The 21,484-nt window shown below is 42.7% G+C and overlaps 1 pseudogene across 1 annotated transcript in view; it reads right to left on the reverse strand.

Annotated features, from left to right (window-relative positions):
- LOC146714760 (E3 ubiquitin-protein ligase RNF19B-like) overlaps positions 1-21,484 on the reverse strand; it is a 230,548-nt pseudogene that overhangs the window by 175,592 nt on the left and 33,472 nt on the right. The window lies entirely within an intron of this gene.

Genomic DNA, 21,484 nt, shown 5'->3' on the forward strand with positions numbered 1-21,484 from the left:
TTCATCACCACGAAGGAAAACAGTCTGTGCTTGTCCGAGTTTGGTGATTTTTGTGTCACAGGTTTATGTGCTTATACAGAGACCTCCAGTATGGGCTACTCCAGAGCCTTTTCAACAGCGCTGTGGACTTTGGAGGGAAAGCAGTGTTTTAGAAATGACACTGTCTTCACTAGTGGGGATAGTTACAAAGCTTTCTTTGTTATGAATTAGCGATACGTGTTTTTATTGAACATTTAAAGATATAACAACACAAACTCTTGTAGAGGACATAAAGTCAGAGATAGAAACGACAAGGAGCAGGCGTGTCTAGTACACGTAGAGCTGCCGCAAAACCCCACAGAGCTCAGCAGCCAGCGCAACAAATTCTGGAATCTTGGCTTTTAGTTAGCAGTTAGCATTAGCAGCACATCCTGCGTCCGCTGTGACGCAGCAGGCGAGCTGACCAGTGATGGACATTTAGACCAACTGCGAAACTGGAATGCAGTTGTTCGTTCGAACCCAAACAACCATCTCCTTCATGCAGCTACCCTAGGCCAAGACTGGCCAGAAAAACAATTCTCCCTGAAAACAGGACTGTGTTTTGACTATCTGCTCCTATCCTTCAAGGTCACCTGCATCAGCTGGAGGACAGTTGACTTTTGCTTAACGAGGTAAAAGGACATTCTCTCTCAAGTTGAATACAGGATACACACACACAAGCAAATCTCTCATGTACACTGACAGACACCAAAAAAATATACAGATAATCGGTTCTCTGTGGTAAAATTCAGAGACATAACTCTGGGATCACAACGTCTCTTGCTCCAGATCTGTGCAGTCATTTTATGTTGGATAAATTGGGGAATTCATAGTGAACAGTCACAAACACCATATTTTGTATTCTTACCCTCTGAGTCAAGCTGAAAGCATTTCACAGTATCAGCCACTAGTTTCATTCTGGGACAGTGTTGAGTGATTACCCACACCCACCGATACTTGATTTTCACTTTCAGAATCTGTTACACATTTACAGGAACTCACATGATTTCTGTACAGTCAACTTTGGCCTTCCCTTATGTAAACCCTTCCTGTAGCAAATCTTAACAAGACTTCATATTTAAAATATCTCATCTGAGTTTTGTTAAGTTAATCTTTCAGTGTAAAACCTATTTAGATATGTTTTAAGTAACAAATTCTGGTCTTGACAGTGGATTGGGCAATCACATTGTGGCAAGGGTTAGGATTAGGGTTAGCTTAGATAAGGTCCAGCTCATCCTGACCTTAAAAAGGACAAATTTTAAAATATGAAAATAGGTGGGTGGAATTTTATCTGCTTTCAGTGATAACAGAGTAAAAGGAAGCTATCGTTGCTGCTCATGCTCCTTTTGCAGTTTACGCTTCCCCTTTGCTGTGCATGACTGATGATGGAAAGTACCTGAGCTGCCACCCAAAGAAAGTAGGTCAAAACATGATGACCTGATTTAAGTATAAACTGTCGGTAGCAATATTAATAATAGGAACTGATTGTAAGGTGCTAGTGTTTGGAAGTACTGCATAATTTCTGGAATTATTATATTTTTGTTAAAAATAGCTGATTAAAAAAACATGAATTAATTGTTGATAGATTTAGCTTGAAATTATGATGAAACTAGTATGGACTCAAATTGTGGTCATAAATATTTTGTACTTGTAAATCAAATGCATATTTATATACTCAGTTTTTTAACCTTATAAACCAAAATATGTAAAAATTTCATGTTTGTGCATCTACAGATGATAATTTAATGTTTATGTAAAAATGATTTGTGTTTGCAAAAAACATTTACACGAGTTACAATTTTTTTGGTTAAGGTCTAGTTACAGATACGGAGCAAAAAACTACATGTAAAACTCTGCGCTCAGGTGCCCTGGCTGTGTGTGGATTCCAGCTTACACGTTCCAGCTTTGACCCTATTTTTCTTCCTTTCAGCTGATTGGTCAATGTCATGTCAATCACAAATTTAACAATCCAATTAAAGAACTGATGGGTTTGGCTGTTGGAGGGGTGCTTAAGGAATCATCAGGTCCTGGAAGAAGAAATGCCCAGTGTTTTCCTTCATCACCACGAAGGAAAACAGTCTGTGCTTGTCCGAGTTTGGTGATTTTTGTGTCACAGGTTTATGTGCTTATACAGAGACCTCCAGTATGGGCTACTCCAGAGCCTTTTCAACAGCGCTGTGGACTTTGGAGGGAAAGCAGTGTTTTAGAAATGACACTGTCTTCACTAGTGGGGATAGTTACAAAGCTTTCTTTGTTATGAATTAGCGATACGTGTTTTTATTGAACATTTAAAGATATAACAACACAAACTCTTGTAGAGGACATAAAGTCAGAGATAGAAACGACAAGGAGCAGGCGTGTCTAGTACACGTAGAGCTGCCGCAAAACCCCACAGAGCTCAGCAGCCAGCGCAACAAATTCTGGAATCTTGGCTTTTAGTTAGCAGTTAGCATTAGCAGCACATCCTGCGTCCGCTGTGAAAGGACCTTTATGCTGCGCACTGTGACTCACAGCAATGGTCCTGGGTCAGCCCTGACTTTGTGTTAAACTAATCCTAAAGTAATAATGGTATTTCTAACCGCTGATATACCACAACTTTATCCTTTCAACAGCTACCAAAAGTTAGGGGACCTAGCTTCTATGGGAAATTTATATAGAGATCCTCCAGCCTCAAACTGTATTACCCTTCCAGGACCTGTAGCTCAGTAACGCACCCCTCCAACAGCCAAACCCATCTGTTCTCTGATTGGATTGTTAAATTTGTGATTGACATGACATTGACCAATTAGCTGAAAGGAAGAAAAATCGGGTCAAAATTTGTACGTGTAAGTTGGAATCCACATGCAGCCAGGGAACCTGAGCGCAGAGGGTTTTTTTTTTAGAGTTTCATATCTGTGACTAGACCTTACCAAAAAAAATTGTAACTCGTGTAAATATTTTTTACAAACACACAAATTCTCATCTGTAGATGCACAAACATAAAATTTTCACATATTTTGGTTTACAAGAAACTCAGTACACAAATACGCATTTGATTTACAAGTACAAAATATTTATGACCACAATTTGAGCCCATAAACCAGCTGTTGTTCTGCCATTCTCTCCCTCTCTGAGGCTTTGGACCAGAGCCTTACTGGTTCTCCCCTGCATTTACTCTGCTATTTAATTTGTATGTTGTATTGTTGTCATTCATTATTGGTAAAGTGCACCACCCCCTGTCCTACTGTTGTAACTTAATTGAAAATCAAAGAAACTTTGATTATACACAGTTATTTTGTAGTCATTGGCTTAGGGATAACAAATGGTTTTCCACTGTAAAAGAAAGAAGAAAAAAGAAAAATTTTAATTGATTTCTTTAGGCATTAATTAACCTACGTTCATCGTCATATTGATCACTTTCACACATTCTTTGAGTCTTTTGTAACTAATCATTACCATAATGTTCTGCTACTAACAGCAGTTGCAATTTTGTGAAAGGATGTAACATCTTCTCTGGGCAATAAGTTATATATTCTTCAATATTTTCCACAACCAACTAAAGTTTAACAACCCCCCCCCCCCAAAAAAAAAAAAAAAAAAAAAATATCACAAAGTACTGGCTGAGAGGTGCAAGGGCCTTCTCAAAAAGGTCTAGCTTGCTACCAAGCCTCAGTCTGCTTACTTTAGTTTGCCACCTAGTGGCAAAGATTGTGAAAGAAAGCAATCAGAAACTGTGACTGAATGTGCTTATGTTCTCTCACCTGTCATGGTCCAAGGAGGTGTAGTCTATCTTCTTTATTTCTCACTTGCATCTCACTTTCTTTCCTCTCTTTTTAGTGAGAGCTTGCTGGGATGGCAGGCTTTCTTCCTCCCAACACAGACAGGTTCTTGAAGGCAGTCTATAGCACTACCAACCACAGTTTCATAGCCTTATCAAAACTACCTACTGCAATTGAAACAGCAAATCACTTAGTGCTTCACATTTTTCCTTTTCATGTTACACCTGAAGACCATACATGTGCAGAGGGGTGTGGGCGGGGGGGGGGGGGGGGGGGGGGGGAGGGGAGGGGGGAGGGGATTCGCTGGGCTCAGACCGATCGTTTCACTACTGCTGCCTGTGGTTGCTCCCACGGACATTCTGGCCATGCTGCAAGGTGGTCCTCCAGCAGCCTCTAGGTTCACCAGTCAGTGGCAACAGATCCACTCCACCGTCCCTAAGGGGAGTCCCTTCATGAACTTCTCAAGGACCACATTGTTGAGCAGCCAAGTTTCCCCCAGCTTGGGGTCAGGCTTTAGCTACCTGGAACACCCGAAGGGCTGGTCCTCCGACTCCATCCGACCTTCCCAGAAGCGGTGCTTATGGTCCTTGTGGGAGAGCCATAGCTGGTCCAGTAATGATCTCCTCATGTTTGGGAAGGGCTTCCCCTGACAGCAAAAGGAGCAGCCAGAGAGCCCACTCTTCTGCCGGACACCAGCACCCCTCCGCCATCACCTGGAACATCTCCAGGAAAGCTTGGGGGTTGTCCTTGTTTCCCCTCCCAGCAGCGTCACCGCTGAGGAACCAGACCGACTGATGAGGTTTTCCAAGGCCTCAGTCTGCCGCTTAGTCTGTGCCTGCAACTCCTTCTGCTTGCAATGCATCACCACCAGCTCTGCCACCATCTTGGCCAGTGCCTCCACCGGCTGCGTGGGTCTGGCATGGCGAAGATGCTCGTAAAGGTAATTTTTATTTTGCATGTTACACTTTCACACTTTCCAGTGCTCTCTGCAATCGCTGCTGCCAGGTCCTCTCGCACAGGCTGCTCTGATCAGATGCAGGGGTAGCAGGGCCTCTTCCATCCCTGGCCAGTAATGAAAGAGGGAAGGCATGATTAGATGATGCTTGCTGGCTGCGCAGATCAGCCTCCCCTGACACCACACCCTGCTCCACTCCTCCCCTGCAGGTGAGCCATAAATCACACCCCGCCACACAAGTCTAAAAGTTTTTTTAATTTAACAAAAAAATCATTTGTTGTAAAGAAATGCTCAAACTTAGACCCCATTTTTTATACCAGCTTTGTGTGTGTGTCTGTGTGTGCTTCAGAGACTCTGTACCTTGTCGTTGCAGGTCAGAGTATGGACTCATTCAAATGGTGGCGAGGGTTTGTGAAAGAGGTGTTCTGCCTTCTGAGGAAAACAATGGTACTGGTGACAAGATTTGTAAAAACCAAAGTTTAGAAACACTCTCTGACTTAATTTTTTTTACTCACACAACTCAGCTGAGTTGCACAAAATAATTTTTTTTAATATTAATAATTTTTTATATTTTGAAAGCAAACAATAAAATAAGTACACTGTAAGTACACTGTACTTATTCAGTAAGGACTAGATGTTACAGTCCCTGATAATGCATTGCTTTAGATGGAGAGACTCTTGAGGGATGGCTGTTATGAGGAAAGGCAGCCCAGAAACTTTGTCAGCAGCACGCATCATTGTGTGGGTCAACTTTCAGTTTTTTACCCAGGCTAATCTGCCATTTTCCTTCCTTGGTTAGGTTTAGGGATTAAAGATCTGATCTAGTTTATCATTTTAAAATTTGGGACACATCATCAGTAGTGGACCTTGGATTCATAGGGTGTTTCGGCCATTATCACTAGACACCCTCATCCAAGGAGCCCCTGCCAGGGTTGATCAGGCCCTGGAGTGTGTCACTTGTTATTTCTCTTCTTATTTCTTCTGTTTAGTTTCCTACAGTTTATCTATTCACTGTAACTGAGAAATAATACTTACCTCTTTAGCATTTATGGAGCCTAACTTCTTCAAAGATATAGAAAAGGTGATAGAGAGAAGTAAGACAAAAGGAAAAAGATTGGAGAGAGCAGAGAGGAGAGCCGGAAGGGAGGTGCCCGATCTGGCTTCCCACACCTCCCCGCCGGATCGGGCTGTACGCTCTACCTCCCCACTGCCTCCCAGAAAAGGGAAGAAGAGCAGAGGGGAGAAGGGCGGAATATTTTCTTTTCTCTCACGGTTAGCTGACTGCCTTAGCTGCCCAAGTGATGTCAGCCCTTTTTAACCATAGCCAGTGACTGGTCCTCTCAGCAGTGTTAGCTAGTTCTCTTATAGCCTGCCGTTGCGCCTGTCCTCTGATGCCAATCTCTCTAAGCAGCTTTGCTGTTGTACTGGCAACAAAGCCCCTGCACCCCACTTCCACCGGGCGCACCTTGATCTTCCAGCCTCTGTCCTCTGCCTCAGCTGCCAAGTTGGCTTACCGCAGCTTCTTACGCTCAAACGCTTCCTCCCATGGTACTGTCAGCTCAATGACGTACGCAAGTTTTTGGGAGTTAGATCAAAGGATGAGGTCTGGTCGCAAAGTTGTTGTTAAAATCTCTGTGGGAAAAATTTGCCTCTGATCCAAGTCCGCTTACATCTGCCAATCCCTAGCAACCTTCAGCGGGCCCAGATCTGGGGTTGAGGGGCTTGTCCTCAGCTTGTCTCCTTCCCGGACAAATGTTGATGAAAACTGATGCTCCTCTTGGTAATGACAGTATCCCGTCGCTGTAGAGTCCAACGCTGCTGAGGCATTTGGGAAGTCCGAGCCACTTCTTAACGTAGGAGCTCACTAGCCTCTCTAGTTGTTTGGCATGATTGAGTGAGACCTCATACATTGTCAATGGCCATAGTAGTCTGGGCAATAACCCAAACTGGAAGCACCAGAGCTTCAGTTTCCATGGGAGTGCAGTGTTGTTAATCTGCTTGAGGTCATCAGCCAAGTTCTGCCTTAGTTGTTCTAGTTGCCACGTATCATTGAGGTCTGCATTATACCACCGTCCCAGGCTCTTTATGGGCTTCTCTAAGACTGTTGGAAATGGTTCTCCACTGTTATAGAATTGCTCAGCTGTCAGCTTTCCTTTTACAATGGTGATGCTGCAAGATTTACTTGGCTTAAACTCCATTCTTGCCCATTCTGTTTTCCTGGAGCTTCTGTAGCAATTGCCTAGTACATGGTTTTGTTGTTTTAATGATGGTCATGTCATCCATGTAGGCCCTAATGGGAGGAAGACGAAGGCCACTCTTGAGTCTCTCACCTCCCACTACCCACCGGGATGCCGGCATGACCAACTCCATTGCCATGATAAATGCCAGAGGGGAAATCGTGCAGCCTGCCATTACTCCAATTTCCAGGTGCTGCCAGGCTGTGGTGGTGTTGGCAGCTGTCACACAAAGCTGTAAATCCTGAAAGTAGGTCTTGACCAGTCCTGTGATGTGGTTTGGTACGCTGAAATAGTTGAAGGCCATCCACAAGGTCTCATGCTGAACTGACCCAAAGGCGTTGGCAAGGTCTAAAAAGACCACATGAAGGTCTCTTCGTTCTTTCTTGGCAGTTTGAATCTGGTGCCAAATGACACTGGCATGCTCCAGACATCCCAGAATCCAGAGCTTCAAAGACCAGCAGGTACTGAAGACTGTTATCCGCTTCGCTGTCACCGGCCATGAGAAAGAGTTTTATCCCTTACAAAGTTCAAGGCCTGCCGGTCGCGCAATCTGTCTGCGCATGTGCATCCCCTACCTTTCGGGAGGTTGCCATAGTACGACGTGTTCTAACATCTCTCTCTCTCTCTCTCTCTCTCTCTCTCTCTCTCTCTCTCTCTCCCCCTGTCATTTATTTGGCTCGAAACACATATTAACAAATTGCTCAATGATTTACTTGTATTTTATAATTTGACTTTACATACTGCTGGGTGGTTTGTAAAGTTTACAATAACTAGTATTATCATAATGCTATATTTTCTAATGTATATAATAATCTCAAATGTAATGCCTTGAAGCAGAAAATAGTAATACTTTATTAAAATTTTAAACTAAAGTACAGTATTTGAATGTGTGTATTGTGTCTACTGTTTGTTAACTCACCATATTCATAAACGTCTTAATAATAAATTCCATATTCTATTACCACATTATTTGTGATCAGTGGGTTTGCGGAGTTAGGGGGGTTGGGGGTAAGTTCTTTAGGCTTTGGCCCCCACCCCAGCCACCAGTATATTTTTAAGCAATTATTTCTAACTTTTATTTGAATATTCAGTTTCCTACCATCTGCTCTTAAAGGGTAATTGCCAGGTAACCTGCCCTCCCCCTTCGCACACAGATGCACGCAAACAAAACACACAAACAAAACACAGTATAATTCACACCCTCATTATAGTGAATAAATATTTATGCCATTTTACACTATCAAACTTAGATTGCTAAGGATGAAGAACCTTTTGTTCTTTAAAGAACCATTTGTAATACCTATAGAACCATCTAATAAATAAAAAGGTTCTTTGACGTATGATGGTTCTTTAAAGAACCATGAAGACATCTGAAGAACCATTTAAGAACCATAATTTTTCTGAGAGTACACTTTCCATCTCCAGGCAGAAAAACTTCCTCAATGGGATTGAGGAATGGAGAATATATAGGGAGATAAACAACTAAAAGGCGTTGGTGGGCAGTGAACCAGTTACGGACATGATACGTAATACAGACTTGGAGTGGTCACTATTGTGGAGCACTGTAATTTATACATTGTTGAGATTATGCATCAGTGGGATTGTGTGGGACTTACTTGCAAATAGTTGTATTGCAATTCTTTGACTCTCTCTGAATTGTGTTCAAATGGCACCCTGTAGAGCTGCTTCATCCTAAAATTATTTCTGTGCAAGACACAGTCCAGTGTTGATAAGCTGACTCTATCAATATTTTGAAATATGTTGTTGTCTTCTATTATTTTCCTTTGTATTTGCTGTACTGTTTTGGCGCTATTTTCTAGAACCATGTTTATGATTTCAGTCTCCTGTTCAGGAGACAAAAGACATTCTTGACCGCATGGTCAACCAAAGTGGCTTTGATCTCATCAGAGATTACGTTCCTTGGCCCTCGTCATCCTCGTCTTCCGTGTCCTTCACCTCTTACTCTCAGTCCTCTGCCTCTGCCTCTTTTTCCAATGTTGGCATCCATTGCTCCAAAACAGAAGGGCTCACCTGCTGCCCTTTTATAAAGCTCCGATTTCTTAATTGCAATTGTGTGTGAAAAGTGTTTAGCAATGTGAAGAGTTAGTGTGCCAAGTAGGGCAACCAAGTTTACAATTTTAAAAGACAGTGTGTTTATTGTGCAAACAAAATATTTTCTTCATGAAAATTGTGCCAAATGCGGAGAATTGTGTGTAGTGTTTTTAAAAAAGTGTGTTTTAAAACTGCAATTTGAGTATAAAGCAGGAATTGTGCTTGTAGTTTAGCATAATTGGTTCAGGGAGTTGGTGCATCAGTTACATGTTGTAGTCATTGCGTCTGAAGTACAAGTAAGTGTGTGTAAACAATTGGGAAAAACTGTAAATTACATTTTTTACAAGGGACATGTGCAAGTATGGAAGAGGATTAGGGCCAACTGAAACTGGGCAAACCAAAACTGGGCAAGTCTTTTTTTTTTTTGACAAATTCTGACTTTTTTCTCAGAATTCTGAGAAAAAAAGTGTATTTATGACTCTTCGTTATTGTAGAATAGAATAGATTAGAATAAACCTTTATTATCCCACGAATGAGAAATTTGGGTGTTACACAGCTCTTATAGCAAGAGAATTATAAAATATAGAAGAAGGACACAAAGTAGTCCTACATACATAAGCAACCGGAATTCATATGTACAAATAAAAATGTACAGAGATATGTATAAAATGTACAAAGATATGTACATAAGTGTGTACACAAAAGTGTACTGCTGAACGAGCTGCTCACTGCTCGTACAGCCTCATGCAGGGGGTGTGGAGGTGTTGTCGATGATGGATGTTAGCTTAGACAACATCCTCTCCGCCCCAATCTGCTCAGTGGACTTTAGCAGACCGTTCCTGGACAGAGCTGGCCCTCTTGACCAGTTTGTTAAGTTTCCCCTGTCCCTCTCTGCCATTCCACCACTCCAGCATAAAAGATAGCAGACGCCACCACAGTGTCGTAGAACATCCTTAGAAGACATATAGTGCCTTTGTAGCGGACGCTGAAATGTTTGTGTGGGTTGCCATGACAACACCAAAGTGCATCTGAGATCGTTATTGTTTTCTATTTGTTTTCTTTATTTGCTACTCATGCTTGTGTACATTTGCAGTAGGAAAATATAATCTATGAATCCAGTGATACATCCTTCTTATAAGAAATGTTTCTGTTAAAATATTATTGTGAAGTAGTCACTTCCTGTGAGTTGCGGGAACCGGAAGTTGTGCATGGGAGAGACAAGACAGAACGGTAACACGGCGGACTTTTCGGAATATACAACTTTTCTACTGCTGGTTTTACAAGGTGTACACGGTAAAAAAAAAAACCCATTATGCTGTTATTTGTTTAACACTTGTGCACTTTGTGAAAGGAAATAAGTGGCTGAGATGAATATCATATGTGCTATTGATATTATTTTACTTGTTTCTAGTTTTCACGGTGCTCCATGATTGTGAGAGGAATAAAAGAATTGTGGACATCAGTACGAAGCGTGGATTCTTTCGACCAGAGTAGATACAGTGAAAACGTGTCCCAATCCATCTGGAGGCCACGGTGTACAAAGCTCTTCTCATCCTGCAGCAAGCTACAGGTCTCGGTTTGCAACGCGCTTCTCCTCCTGCAGCAAGCTACAGGCTTCGGTGTGCAAAGCTCTTCTCATCCTGCAGCAAGCTACAGGTCTCGGTTCCTTCTCATCCTGCAGCGAGCTACAGGCTTCAGTGCACACGTTGCTTTACATTTTGTAACAACCAATCGGGAGCTGCAGATTCAGCAAACACTCCAAGAAGCGGTTTCAGGCTAAAGCGTGAGTCCTCAGGCTATATTGCGCAGCTATTATGCCTCATGAGCTGATGGATAGAACATGAACTACAAATTTGTTATAATGGACAAGAAATTAATAGTGTTCAGATTTCAGACTGTAAAAAAAAAAAAAAAAAAAGACAATCTGTTGAAGTTCTGGAAATTATTGTTGTTTTCTTACCTATTGTTTACAAGCTTCATGAAGGCTGAAACTGAAGATTTATTTGCTGTCATACGTAAGAATCTAAGCTAAGGTGCCTTTGTGTTAATTTTAATAATTCTCCGCCTATTACATCCATTCTATTCTTGTAATTACCTTAGATATCTTGTCTTCTTCATAAGATATCCCCTTTAACGTCTGAAAATGTCTAAAGATGGTCATAGTCACCCTGATGTTATGTCAGAAGTACAAGATGCAGGGGATTTGGAAGAGGAAAAAAGTGTAGTGTTTGAGAAATCTGAGACAAAAACAAGAAAATCCTCTCGTGAAAGGCGATTAACACCAAAAATGCAGGAACTGAAAGATCAAGAGTTAACTCAAAAGGAGAAGAGGTTCAAAGCAACATAAGAGACATTCGCACAAGGTTAAAGCAAGTATGCTCTGAGAGTGACATGTATAATATGATGGATGAGGCTGAGAAGCTAGAGTCTGAATTAAAGGAACAGTATGACAGAATTCGACTCCAAACCTCACCAAGTCAAGAATTTCGAAGAAAGATCGATGCATGCTCAGCTGTGACGGCCGACTTGCTGCAGCTGATGAGAGTACATCTGACTGAAGATGAAGGTGAGTTTGACACGGTGGCAGAAAGATCAAGGTTACGCATGCTACTTGATAATGAATATGCTAGGTCCATATATGGATCCACAGCCTCCAGAGTTACTGCACCCACCTGTCACAATTCTAACCATCTCTCAGAGTCACCTAGCATTTCAGCTATGAGGGCGGAAGCGGCTGCTCAGCTGGCTGCAAAGAGAGCCGAAATTGATATGGAAGCTGCCATCGAAGCTCAACGTCAGCAGTTGAGAAAACTTGAAAATCAGAGGTACATTGATGTAATTCAGGCAAAGCTAAATGTCTACACTGAAGAAGAGGGAAGGGATGGGACACGCAGTCCTCCATTCAGCAAAGTGAGTGATGCACACCCCTTTGCGCACCACATCCCAGATCAAGAACGGCAGGTTGTGCAAAACGAGACATCATTGGTCCAATCGCTACAAGAGTCATTAGCTCTCACTCGCTTGCCAACTCCAGAACCTTCTGTATTCTCGGGCAATCCTCTGAAGTTTACAGAATGGAGCATAAGCTTTAAAGCCCTCATAGAGAGACAATGCTCTGACCCTGCAGACAGGCTATTCTACCTGCAAAAGTACATAGCAGGTGAGGCAAAATCCTCTCTTGAAGGCAGCTTCTACAGAAAAGATGAAGAAGCCTATCAACAAGCATGGGATAGGTTAAATGCTAGATATGGCCATTCCTTTGTAGTGCAGCGGGCTTTCAGAGAGAAGCTAAATGGGTGGCCGAAGATTGGTGGAAAGGAATATCTCAAGTTAAGAGAGTTCAGTGATTTCCTCCAAACATGTAGTAATGCCATGCCTCACCTAAAGGGCTTACAGGTTCTTAACGACTGTGAGGAGAATCAGGAAATACTAGTCAAGCTTCCTGATTGGGTGACATCTAGATGAAACCGTTATGTCACAGAGCAGCTAGATCGGGGCAACGACTATCCAAGCTTTCATGAGTTTGCTTCCTTTATCTCTAAGGAGTCGCGTATAGCATGCAATCCAGTGTCATCCTTACATGCCTTAAGGCACTCTGCAGAGGCACCACCAAGAGAGATGAAGTGTTCAAAAGCAAACACGTTTGCCACAAATGTGAAACCCCCAATTCCATCAAGCTCCACCGCCAAATCTGACCCTGATGAAATCAAGTTGGGAGATGCAGAGAAACCAAAGAAACAGGTCCATGTGTGGCATATGCAAAAAGAGTCACCCAACGCCATTGCATGAAGATCGTTCTACAGCAGGAGTACCATCAACACAAGGCGCAGTTGAAGAAAGTACGTCATCATTATCATGTTGTGTGAGTGGAGGTGAAGGTGGGAGTACGTCGATGATAGTCCCAGTGTGGATCTCAACACTTAGTGCTCCGGACACTGAAACCCTAGTGTATGCACTATTGGACACTCAAAGCATTCACACATTTGTTGATCAGGAGGTGTGTGAAAAGCTACAAGCAACAATGGAACCAGTGAAACTTAAACTTTCCACCATGATGGGGAGAGACTCAGTCGTGAAGAGTCAAAGAGTATGCAAGCTCAAAGTTAGAGGATTTTCCTCTAACATTTCCATCAGTTTGCCTCCAGCCTACACAAGGGACTTCATTCCTCTTGACTGCACACATATTCCCACTTGTCAGACAACCAACAAATGGAAACACCTTGTAAGCATGGCCCAGGAGATACCCCCGTTGATGGACTGTGGTGTTCGATTGTTGATTGGATACGACTGCTCCAGAGCGTTAATTCCAAGAAGGGTCATCACTGGGGACGACTATGAGCCTTATGCTATTGAGACGGACCTTGGTTGGAGCATTGTGGGAAGCGCACCACAGCGTGTGCAGGCTAAAGATGTGACTGGCTTTTGCCATCGAGTGTCTGTCAGAGAGGTGCCACCCATAACACCATTTGCTGTCATCAAGGCCGTCGAGTCCAATTTTGCAGACACAAAACCTGGTGACAGAAGCATATCTCAAGAAGATATTTGCTTCCTGCAGATCTTGAAAGACAGAATCCAACAAAATAAGGATGGTCACCTGGAGATGCCTCTCCCTTTCAAAGCACGTCCACATCTCCCAGACAACAAAAGGCTGGCGTTAGTACGGCTGAAGCATCTAAAGAGGAAGCTGGACAGAGATCCCAAATTCAAAATAGACTACGTGAGATTTATGGAAGGTGTCTTCAAGGATGGAGATAGAAAGAAAGTGGAAAACCAAGCAGAGCTGGGGAAGGTCTGGTATATCCCACATCAAGGAGTTTACCACCCCAGAAAACCAGGCAAAATCAGAGTGGTTTTCGACTGCTCTGCAAGGTATGAAGGCACCTCCTTAAACGACCATCTGCTAACAGGACTTGACCTCACAAATAGCCTAACAGCCGTGCTGTGCTGCTTCCATAAATATCCCATCGCAGTCATGTGTGATGTGGAGAAAATGTTCCACAGGTTTCATGTGAGCGAGGATGATAGAGACTACCTGCGTTTTCTGTGGTGGGAAAATGGAGACACAAACTCTGAACCCAGAGAGTACTGCATGAAGGTTCACCTGTTAGGAGCATCATCCTCCCCTGGCTGCGCCAATTATAGCATGAAACACCTTGCCAGCCAATGTGAGAGAGAGTACCCCTCCGCAGGTAGCTTCATCCAGAAACATTTCTATGTTGACGATGGTCTCATAAGCGTAGAGTTGGTGGGTAAGGCAATTGAACTGGTCAAAGAAGCCCAAGCTGTGTGTGCCAAACGAAAGCTGCACCTTCACAAATTTCTCTCCAACAGCCGAGAGGTCCTTGACTCTGTTGATGTTGCAGAGCGTGCTACGGAGGTAAAGAATGTTGATCTTAATCACGATGGTTTACCAGTTCAAAGAGTGCTAGGTATAAGGTGGAACAATGAAAATGATAGCTTCTCCTTCAAGGTGCCACTTGAGGAGAAACCAGCAACACGTCGAGGGATGCTCTCAATTGTGGCCTCCTTGTATGACCCTTTGGGGTTTCTAGCCCCAGTCATTCTTGAAGGGAAAAGAGTGCTGCAAGAGATGTGTCAGAGAGGCACAGGGTGGGATGAGCCACTACCCAAAGGCTTGAAGTTAAGGTGGGAGACTTGGATGAAGGATTTGGAGAGCCTGGAAAGAATTGAAATTCAAAGATGCTTCACACCTGACAGCCTTGGTGAGATTCAGAGAGCCGAGCTTCATCATTTCTCTGATGCAAGCAGTCAAGGGTATGGCCAGTGCTCTTACATCAGAGTGGTAAGCAGAGAAAGGGTATGCTGCTCCTTGGTCATGGGCAAGGCGAGGGTTGCACCAACCAAAATAGTTACCATACCAAGACTTGAGTTAACTGCAGCAGTAACCTCGGCATCTGTGAGCAGCATGTTAAGGGAGGAGCTAGAACTCAAGATTGATGACAAATATTTTTGGACAGACTCAAAGGTCATGCTTGGTTACATCAATAATGAAGCAAGAAGGTTCCATGTGTTCGTGGCAAACCGCGTTCAGAGAATTCAAGAAACCACCGATGCACGGAAATGGTACTATGTTGACACAGGAGAAAACCCTGCTGATCATGCCTCGAGAGGCCTCAAAGTAGCTGACCTCATCAAGTCAAATTGGTTCTCTGGTCCCAGCTTTCTATGGGGAAGAGAGATAGCCACAAAACAGGCTACTTCAGATTTGCTGGTGGGAGACCCAGAGGTGAGGACTACTCAGGTTTTGAAGGTTGATGTAGCAAGGCAGTTTGACATCCAGAAGCATCTGCTGCGGTTCTCAAGATGGACTACAGCTGTCAACATCATTGCTCGTATCCAGCGGCTGGCAAAGAGGATCAGGACCGCTGAGCCTTTAAACGTGGAAGAGAGAAAACAAGCTGCACAGACTCTCGTCAAGCTTGCACAACAAGATGCCTTTCAAGAGGAGTTAAACACACTCAGCCAGAAACTAGGAAGGCTGCCTTGCAACCACCAACTCTTTCAGCTTGACCCATTCCTCCAAGATGGCATAATGAGAGTAGGAGGAAGACTGAGGAAGGCATCTGTGCCTCTCGAGTTAAGACACCCAGTGATTCTTCCTAAAGATGGTGCTGTTACAAACCTCATCATTGCACACCATCATACCAAGATACAACACCAAGGCAGAGGACAAACCCTCAGTGCACTGAGACCCAATGGTTACTGGATCACTGGTGGAAGTAAGGCTGTAGCCCAATACATCAGGCAGTGCGTACAGTGCAGGAGAGCCCGCGCGCCACCAGAGGAGCAACGGATGGCAGATCTACCTAGTGACCGTGTTGATCCCACACCACCATTCACTTATTGTGGTATGGACTGCTTTGGTCCTTTTCACACCAAACAAGGTCGCAAAGATCAAAAACGGTACGGCCTCCTCTTCACATGTTTTTGCTCAAGGGCAGTGCATAGAGATGTTGGAGGATTTGACGACTGACGCGTTCATCAATGCTTTGCGCTGCTTCATTGCCCTTCGTGGAGCTGTTAGGCACATTAGGTCCAATCAGGGAACTAACTTTATAGGGGCAAGAAACGAGATGGCAAAGGCTCTGAAAGAACTTGATAAGGAAAGAGTGACTGCATACCTAGCAGAAAATCAGTGCGACTTCCAGATGAATACGCCCCACTCTAGTCATGCTGGAGGTGCATGGGAGCGTCAAATCCGGACAGTGAGAAGCGTACTGAGCACGGTCCTTGCCTGCAGTGTGGGAAGGTTGGATGATGCCTCATTAAGGACATTCCTTTATGAAGCTATGTGCATCGTGAATAACCGCCCACTCACTGTTGGTAACATCAACGACCCCAAAAGCTTGGAGCCACTCACACCGAACCACTTGATCACCATGAAATCCTCAATCCCACTTCCACCTCCAGGTAAATTTGTCAAGGAGGACCTGTATGCTAAGAAACGGTGGAGAAGGGTCCAGTATCTGACTGAGCAATTTTGGCACAGATGGAGAAAGGAATACCTGGCCAATATTGCTCTGAGACAGCGATGGCATACACCAAGATGTAATGTGGAGGTGGGTGACATTGTGATTCTCAAAGAGGAAGATGTTCCTCGCAATGAATGGAAACTCGCTAGGGTTGTGGAAGCACATGAGGATGATGATGGACTTGTATGGAAGGTGACAAGCCAGACTGGTGATTGGAAGTTAGGAAAGGGAGGCGAACGCCTCGTCCAACCCTCAATCATTCAAAGACCCATTCAGAAACTAGTGGTCCTGGTGAAAAAAAGCTAAAATTGGGAAAATGTCATTCATTGATTAGATTTCCCTTCTAAAATAGAAGCTGTCATTATGCTGTACTTCATGCACATGTTATGGAGATGTAAATTCTACTGTTCATATTGTTGAATTCATTTGTTGAGAAAAGAATATTGTTTATGTCAATGCAAGAGTGTTTTAAAACAACAACATGGTGCTTGGGAATTACCATTGATTTAATGAGCAATGCAATTGTAATAATCAAAGGTAATTGGTGGGAGTGTAGCTGACGCTGAAATGACGCTGATTCTTTCGACCAGAGTAGATACAGCCTTCATTATAACCAATCAAGTCCTGCATTTTTTTAAATACAGAAGAGGATTTACTATTTACTGAAAGGCTATGCCTTAGTTTGCTTCTTTCATTATTGTGTTTCGCCCTGCATAAAATAGATAGCTTTTCTGATAACTACAGTCAGTACTCTCCTACTGGCATTAGCGGTGACCAGGAGCGATTCTAGGATCAGAGCTTTGGGGGTGCTGAGCACCCAGAGAGCTGCCCAGCCAGGCAAGATAAACTTTACTTGTCACGATGAGACTTCTTCCCTGTCTCTGTCAGTCCCTGTATCACTAAATGTCTCCAGTTGTCCCGAGTTCCCTCTGACTGTCTCCTTGGTGACAATCATACACAAATAGACCATATTCAATTAGATGAAAAAATTACATTAATATGACAAAAAAATACTATTAAGATCCACTAATAAAAAAAAGTCCTCTCTCAGTGTACTTTCAACCTAAAGGCAAATAACTAAACCACACAAGGGCGTAGATTTGGTTTTGGCATTGGTGGGGACGGATGATTCAACCACCGAACCCTGCCCTGTTTCTTTTTTTTTTCTTTCCCTTTTTGTCTTTGCTTCTTGATAAAAAAGGAGAAATATACTTGCCTGCATATGCTATTCTACATGCTTTTAAACCATTTAAAATCACAATTCATAGTTTTATATGTGAATTATATAATGTTAAATTACTATTAGACAAATGACTGACTAAGTATTTTAGACTTTAGTTTACTTCAGCCATATTCCATATGAATCAGGTATCATACAAAAATAAAAAATAGCTTCAAATACAGTCATGACAATAATGACTTTAAGGACTTAACAAAATTACTTCAGTTATAGTACACCAACATCTCTTATACATATTGTCAGATCTCTGTCCATTTCTTAAAAGCAACTGACAAATAAGGACTAACAATAACTAAAGAAAACCAAAAGGGAGAAAACAAACAAACAAACAAACAAACAAACAAAAACAAACACTTATCACATTATCTAGGAGACATTGTCAATGTACAACAAAAAAGGACCCCAGACCTGCTCAAAAATATCTTCTCTCCCCTTAATTCTGTACATAACCCGTTCACATAATGCCTTCTTAGACATTTGTTCAGTCCATTCCCTGGGAGAACAGGGGCTGGATGACTTCCAGTGCCTCAGTATTATCCTGCATCCTGTTAAGAAAGCCAGACGCATCCATAGTCTCTGTCTTCTGGAGAGGATACTGTTGTCAGGTAACAGACCCAGGACACACACAGCTGGAGACTTAAGTTTAAAAATATCATTCACCAAGTTAATGATCCCGTCCCACAAATAATCATTTTTCCGGCATGTATACAACATATGAACTAGGGTCCCAGCTTCCTCCTGACATTTCCAACAGGTGTCATTATCCACAAGCTTCAGCCTGACTAATTTACTGGGAGTCCAGTAATTTCTGTGAAGCAACTTGTATTGGATAAGTTGAGACTGTGTTTCAGGTGAGCAAACATACCATGATGAAAACAACTTCTTCCAACTGTCCTCTAAAATCTGAATTCCCAGATCCTTCTCCCAGCACTGCCTCAGCTCCCCCAAATTGGGAGAGTGCACCTCTCTGAAGATCCCGTAGAATTTGGATGCCCTGATTCTATTAATGCCAGGAGCTGCAAACACCTGCAAATACTAGATGGAGGGTCTGGGTTATTATTCAAAATGGTTTTAATACAGTGTCTAATTTGAAAAAACCTCCAAATTTCCCTCGGATCCAGATTAAATTCTCGTCTGATTTCTACAAACGATTTCATGCCAGTCTGCCCAAATAAATCCCCCACCTGATTGATACCTGCCCTAGCCCAAGCCTCCCACCTGACCGGTTTCTTACCAATTAATATTTTCTTATTATACCAGATAGAGGCTCTAGAGGTAAGATAGGGGCTAATGTTGATAAATTGGTGAGCTCTAAACCAGGTCTCTTGTATGAAAGCCAATACTGGATCTTTAGATGGTACTGGTCTTCCCCTCTGAGTGAGGAAGGCCTCTAAAGACAAGGGAGCCACAAGACTTTCCTCAATCGCAACCCATGATGGCTTCTCCGTATGGGAATAATGTGTCTTAACTAACTGAGAGAGGGAGAAAGCATAGTGATACCAGACCATCTTGGACATTGCCAGCCTGCCACTATCTTTAGCAGCATATTGTTTGGACCAATTAAAAGATGGCTTTTTGCCTGCCCACACAAAACCCTCCACACATGTATTATAAAGCTTTAGCAAGTTATGTGGGACTGCTATAGGTAACATGTGAAGAAAGTACTGAAATTTAGGAGCAATAATCATCTTCACCAAGTTAATTCTGCCCAGAAGGGACAGATTTATTTTAACCCAATTCTGCAAAAGCGGACAAATGTTTTGAATCACTGGGGAGATATTTACTTGCATTATGTTATCTAAACCAAGGGTCAATTTAATCCCCAATTAAGTCAAACCCTCGGGCATCCACATAAACTGCCATGAGCTCCTAATGACTGGAGGACACAATTTAGAAATGGGCATAACTTCCGACTTAGACCAATTTATGGTGTAGCCAGAGATTACAGAAAAGGAATCAATAATTGAGGAAATTGCAGGAACGGCCTGTTCTGGGTTACTTGAAATCAATAAAATGTCATCTGCATACAAAAAAGTTTTATGTTCTTCTTGACCCCTATCCACCCCTCTGATTTTCTTACATTCACGTAGTGCAATAGCCAGAGGCTCCAAAAACAGGGCGAAAATGAGAGGTGATAAGGGTGAACCTTGTCTAGTGCCCCGACTTAACGAAAAGGAGGGTGACATTATCCCATTGGTAGTAACTGTAGCCGTTGGATCTGTGTATACCACCTGAATCCACTGCCTGAAAATGGGACCAAAACCGAATCTCTTCAACGTATAAAACAGAAAGGGATACTCAACTTTATCAAAGGCCTTCTCTGCATCTAAGGAGAAGGCGACGACAGGATCTAAATTATTCCTGCTCTTCCACAATATATGCAATAACCTACGTAAGTTATCTGCAGAACTTCTGTTTTTCACAAAACCGACCTGATCCCTATGCACCAAACAAGGAAGAACCTTCTCAAGCCTAAAAGCTAGTATCTTGGAAATAATATTTTCGTCCATTAATGAAATTGGGCGGTAATTCCCACAATGCTGTGGGTCTTTTTTATGTAATAACGTGATCACCTCCGATCGCATACTAAGTGATTATCTCCCCCTTTGAAATGCATCTTGATATACCGACAGTAGCCTTGGAGCTAATTCGCCCACAAACACCTTATAAAAATCTGATGGAAATCCATTGTTGCCTGGAGATTTGCCCAATCTAAGACTACCAATTGCCTGCTTAACTTCAGTTAGTGTGATCTTACCTTCTAATACAGTTCTTTGGTCTTCAGACAGGCTGGGAATTTTAATAGAAGAAAAGAAATCTGACAGCCTCTGTTCCTCCGCCAATTCATTGGAGGTGTAAAGCTCCTGATAGAATTTAGTAAAAGCATCATTAATTTCTTTTTTACTGGTGGTCAACTTATTATTATTACTAGGAACAAAAATAGATGGTATAAGGTTGCTAGATTTTATCTGCTTAACCCTGTGTGCCAACATTTTACCTGTGCTCTCGCCTTGTTCAAAATACTTTTGATTTAGGCAAAACATTACATATTCAGCTTTTTTTTGCAGTATGCTATTCATCTCAAATTTAAATTTAATTAATTTGTTCCACACTTCCCTCTCTGGGTGCAGCATGTGCTGTTTTCAAGCTCCTTGATATCCTGTTCCAGCTTTACCAGCTTGTCCCTCTCAGCTTTTTTTTTTATCAAGGAGCAATACTGGATAAGGCGCCCCCTCAGGTAGGCCTTAAAAGCATCCCAGGTCATTTCAACATCGTCAGTAGAGCCCTCATTATACAACCAAAACTCCTTCATCATTTCCCTTATACATTCACAATGATCCTTATTCTTCAATAATGAGGTATTCAGACGCCACCTAGGTGACGGTTTAATATTATCATTACCAGAAAGAACAAGGTCGATGGGAGCATGATCCGTTACAGCAATATTACCAATAGAGGACCCAATAGTTTGACTCACCAGAGAGCGAGACACCAAGAAGTAATCTATCCTAGAGTAGGTTGAGTGAGGATGCAAAAAGAAAGTATAGTCTCTTTCTTGAGGATAAAGAAGTCTCCATATATCTACCAGGCTCAGTTCCTCTGACCTCACGTCCACCGCAGCATTTACAGGGTCCTTACTTAGTCCAGGATGGGAGGATTTATCCAAAAATACATCCCTGACCCGGTTAAAATCTCCCCCAATTACAATATTTGTATTACCAATAGACCGC

Source organism: Copadichromis virginalis, linkage group LG3, assembly GCF_057382275.1.
Source record: "Copadichromis virginalis isolate Kocher_CV1m ecotype Utaka linkage group LG3, C_Virginalis_male_GT1.1, whole genome shotgun sequence".
Lineage (NCBI taxonomy): Eukaryota > Metazoa > Chordata > Actinopteri > Cichliformes > Cichlidae > Copadichromis > Copadichromis virginalis.